The sequence below is a fragment of the Melozone crissalis genome, unplaced genomic scaffold (assembly GCF_028551555.1).
Source record: "Melozone crissalis strain CALT ecotype California unplaced genomic scaffold, PUWL_Pcris_2 ptg000046l_1, whole genome shotgun sequence".
NCBI classification, from domain to species: domain Eukaryota; kingdom Metazoa; phylum Chordata; class Aves; order Passeriformes; family Passerellidae; genus Melozone; species Melozone crissalis.
The window spans coordinates 12,422,072-12,427,483 of NW_026535824.1; positions in this window are offsets into that span (position 1 = coordinate 12,422,072).

Sequence of the window (5,412 nt, forward strand, 5' to 3'; positions counted from 1 at the left end):
GGAGGCTCAGCCCCTGAGCTTTGCCTGTGAACTGCATAAAGGGAGCCAAACTGGTTGAGAGAGGCAGAGATTCCTACCAGGAGCCAAGATTAACCAAGGACACACAGGGTGTGCTATAGACCCAAGGCAAAGCATGAGAGCAGGTAAGAACTGTACAGCCCTCAACATTCCTGTCAATCCAGAGCTTTTGAGAGAAGGAAACTCCTTTGGGATAGACACCATCAACGCCTGGCAAAAATCTGGGCACAATTCCCAGCACAGGAAGATTTCCACCATCTTGCAGAACAAGGTGCTGAGACATTTTCTTCTGCATGTGCTGCAGCAGATAACTTGCTTTGCTCTACACTGAGGGAATGACAGCACTCTCCTCTTCCAGCACAGTGTTAAAGCTTCACGTGCCAGCACTTACCTTGTCCTTATTCATGAGAGACAGCACCATTTCAGAGACCTCTCGAGCGACGAAGTTCTGAAATACCAGCTCTGGTGGGGAAACCCCAAACCAGCTCTGTTTCGGAGCAGCTGACGGCAGCTGGAGAGGAGAGAGAGCAGGGAGAGCTTCAGCTGCTGGGAGGAAGGTTCATGCAGGAGAATCTTCCACTGATCCCCAGTGAAGTACAGACTCTGGGGGAGCACGTCTGCCCAGCCCACACTGGGCAAACAGGGGCTCACCCACCTCTGCTCTGAGCTGATCCACAGCTGCTGGGCCACACAGAGCAGGCTCAAGCCAAGCTGCTCTTCTGGCATGGATTTCTCCAGGTTTCTTTCTCCAGAATGCCAGGCAGCACTTTCCTAAAACACAGCCCTGTGCCCATGCGGTCACAGAGCTCTGGGGCACTGACTGAGCACTCATGGAGTAAGTAAAACCCATGAATTTACAGGAGACTCCATGGGAAAGGATTTGGGATGTCTTTTACTCTGAGACAGGGAAACCAAGGCCCACACAACTGCAAATATCTTTTCTGCTCTACAACTTAGACATCAGTAAGAAGAGCACAGGACCAGAGAAGGTTTGAGAGATGAGGTGACACTTGGCTGAAGCCAAAAGGTTATTAAGCAAAAGAATGGAATTTGTTGGTTCTGTGTGTTATTTTTGGTTTGCATTTGTTCAGGTTGGTTTGTTGAGTGTCACAGTGAGAGGGACAGGGTTGAAGACCTGACCAAAAGGAAGGAGGACGAGAAGGGAGGGCACAGAAAAGTTGGTGCTCAGTAGAGAATGGAAGCCCCTGAGTACCCATCCAATGGCAAAGGGCACAGGGACCGCCCCAGCCGGGTACAAAGGGGATACAAAGATGGCCATTTTCTCAGAGGGTGTGTGTGTGCGCTTGGCTCTCAGGGAGGGAGACATCCCCAGCTCAGCTGAATCCTTACTAAGAAACACTTTTCCTTTGCTTTGATGATTTTGTTCCTTTTCATTGTATTTAAAAGTTAGTGTGTTCCAAAGAGAGGAAAAGGCAAAAAGAAAAAGACAAATGAGCTGAAAATAAAAAGACAAGTGAGGTGAATGCTGAATGAGGATAAGTTTCAGTTATTTTCTCAGCAACTTGGGTAAAAGTAGAGTTGGTATCTCCTTTTTCAGTGGCCTTTAAATGGGTGCTTTCTTGTCATTACTGCGATCTTATTTCATGCCATTGCAGAGGCACGTCTGGAATGACACAACAACAGCAAATGCTTCTGGAGCAGAGACATTGCTTGGAGAAAACTCTGCCCTGCTTTGTCTGCCTTCTCCAGCCACACTGCTGTCACTGCAGAGACACAAGCAGGTCTCCTCTGTGACTTCACAGCAGACACATTCTGCTGAAGGGAGTGGCTGCAGCACACTGTCCCTTAGCTGTGCCCTTCCCTGAGGTGTTCCCAAGGCTCCTCTCCAGGACAATCCTTTACCTGGATTGTGTTCCATGTCTCTTGCTTCCAATTTCCTACTCAACAGCCCACCTCAGTCACCTACCCGTTTGGACTGTGCTTTATACCAAGCTAGTCCTGCCAGAAAAGCAGCTTTAAACACACCTCTGAGAAGGCACTGATCCAGACAAAGCACATCCATTCCCCTCTGCCCAGAGCCAGTCCCCTGGACATCTGGCAGCCTGCAAAATCTAACACCCCGTCAGGGTCCAACACATTGTTCCAGCCCAAAGCAGAAATGCAATTTGTTTTGTTCAATCTGAAGTAATTCCTGCAGATCCTTGGCCTTCAAAGGCCAATGCTGCCACTCTGCAGTGAATCCTGTGACCCCGAGCATTTGATGGTGACCACACCAAAGCAAGAGGTGGCTCCTTCAGCAGGAGAATGGCAAGGGGCAATTTTGGGTCTCTGTGTCCCCAGCCTTCCTCCCATTGTTTTAGCAATGGCAGCTGCACTCCAGCACACCCCAGCAGCTTCAGCAGAGGGTATTTGTGTTGCCTTAGTGCAGATCAGGACTCCCAGTCCACCACTCCCAGCACTTTGCAATGACAGCAGGACCTGGACACTGAGGTATTTTGCTGGAGGCAAGCCTGTCACAAACACACACCCTCTTCAAACTTCATGTGAAACAGAAAGGAAACGAGCAGGAAAAGGCTACCTTTGGGCGAGTCTCACTCCTGTCTAGAAATGGGCCAATTATGGGCAGAATACTCCCCCCAGTGCTGGCCTCCTTCTTCCTGCTGAGAAACTTCTCCCTCTGGAACTTAGAGGGAAGCAGCTGAAAGGCAAAAGTAAACCAGCTAGAGCCTCAGAGTTGTGCTTGTTCAGAAAGGCTTTTCTTGAACAAGTGGCACTGCTGAGTAACTTGTGATCTCAGCCACTAGGACATTCCTGGAAGCCCTGGGTGTATCCTGCTGAAATACTTAGCATCAGTGAATTAATACAATTAATAATACAGAGTGGAACACACATACTCCAGCCATATGGCTCTGTCCCATTGCCTTCTCCATGATTGGATGGGACATGGTTGGGGATTTCTGCTCTTTGGGCATTTGTTTCCTCTTACGTTTCATTGGACTGAGGCAGTGACCTTTCCAGAGAATGGGGAGGAGCTCTCAGAACTGCCTGAACTCCATCCCTGCACAACGCTCAGAACTCACAGCAAGGAGATATCGCTGCTGGATGAGTCCAAGAGATGCAAGAAGGGAACACTGTACCAAGAGTGAGGTGCACAGGAATGTGTCCAGGTTTTAGTTCTCCCTGTTAATTGTTTTCTCTGTCTGGGCTGACAGAGCCCTCCACAGAAGAAAACAGAGGCATCTCCTTGACAGAGCCTCAGCAGTGGGGCATCTTCAGCCAAGTGAGCTTTGTGGCCCTGGCTCCAGCGCTGCCTGCAGGGCTGCATCTGTGCCCACACAGGAGCTGGGAGAGAACAGCTGCTTTGGAAGCTCTTCCAGCTGGGACCAGCCGTGGCTCTCAAGGCTTTGGGCAGAGTTTGAGCTTCCCCCCACCACATGCCCAGGTGCCCAAGGGCAGGATGGTCAGAGCAGCACAGGTGAGTGCCCAGCCTGACAGAAGGAATTCCTGTGGCAAAGGGAAAGGGACAGAACACATGCTCAGGCCTTCAGCTGTGCATTGGTTTCACTTGGCTCTGCTGGCACAGCCAGGCAAGACACAGCTGAAGCTTCCCACAGTGTTCCCTATTGCACCAGGACAGCCCCAGCAACAGCAGCACAGCACAAAGGGCTGGGCAGGGGCTCTGCAGCTTCACAGCACTGCTGGACAACAGGGGCAGGGAGAGCAGGGACACCAGGGCAGTGCCAGCCTTAACACAGCCCCAGTGGGTACTCACAGTATGAGGCTTCAGCCCTTCCCTGGACAAAAGACGAGGTGTTGTTGGTGTCTTCTTTGGCAATCCAGATGCCATTTCCAAGGGACGATGTCGCAGGTGAGCGACAATGCCTCAACAAAACTGGAAGGAGCAACAATGGAACTCTGAAAATCCACAACCCAATTCATGGCAGCTTCAAGGCATATTCTGGTGCTAAAAATGGTACATTACTTGAAAGTAGCTAAGTGCTTGTTTGGTGTAAGTAGCTAGTATAGTTAGGCCACTAGTTGGACTTTATTTGAACTATATGGCTACCTTGTGCAATTCAAAGTTAGATCATACTGAAACCTGGAGCTAAAAATCTGAACATTCATAACAGTTCGAAGAGACAAAACTGTAGCCTAAATATTACTCAAAAATAGCTAGAGTGGGCCTCCTCTTCTTTAGGCTAAAGCACCCTTGCTCTATCAGCTGCTCCTCACAGCTGAGAGACTAATGAGAGACTGGAATGTTACAGCTAATGGCTTAAATATCATTATAAAGCACTTTCTGTCCATTGTGACAAAACTGTATAAAGAAGCTGCGACCACCCAAGCCCACCCCTCCTGACTGGAACTTGGCACTGTGAGTTAAGCTGCCTAAGGGAACTTGAGACAAGATCAAGGTGACACTATTGTCCCATTAGCTCAGGTCTGGGGAGAAGTAAACAAGGCTGAGGAGAAAAACCTATCCACAACAAAGCCAAACCCAGCAGCTGTCCTGAAAATCAGCTCTGTCTGGGTTCAGGCTGGGGAAGTCATAGCCACAGACTCTTCGGCTGAGGCCAGGTTTGCACACAAACCTCCCAGCTAAGACCTCCACAGTGCCTCCAGACCCATTCCTGAGGCCTTGCACCAGACGACTGCAGGGCATGCAAAGCAACACAACAAATCTGAAAATCCAGAACCCAACTCATGGCAGACTCAAAGGATATATGGGTGCTAAAGATTTTATATTATTTGAAAGTAGCAAGAGACACATTCCAACTTGCCCCACCCCTGGGAGGTACCTGGGCAAGGTATCACCTTGCCCAAATCTGCATTAACCCAGTGGAGTCTTACATTTTGCCAGACCTCACCACAGAGAAGACCAGAAGAGGATTTAATGGTAGGCCAATGGGATCCATGGAATGGTGATATTTTCTACTAAATCTCTCTCTGTCACTCTCTTTCTCCTCCCCCCCTTCCCAACCTCCATTCCACTCCCACTTTTTCTTTTCTTTCTCTCTCTTTCTCCCTCACATTTACTGTTCCATAAAATCCAGACCATTGGCTTTGGCATATGGTCTTGTCTGCACCTCAATACAGAGGCATCTCCCTAAAAATTTTAAAACCCAGATGATGAAAACCCACTGAAACTTGAACAGAACTCATTCACCTTTAAGCAGTTTAAGCAGTTACTATAGGGAAAAAATGTATAGACTACTATCTTTAGAAAATGTTGCACTTCTTCAGTAAAAAAAGCACAATCAGTAGTCCATTTATTGTTCATCCTCTCAGGTGTACATGTCACTGAACTACTGCGCCAGAAGACTGGCATGATCACATTCTCTGTATCCCTTTGGCATTCTCTTTCAGAGCACAGATGAAACAAAACCAAAAAGTTCAACTTTAGTCGGTCTTTACCTTCAAATGAAATTCAGG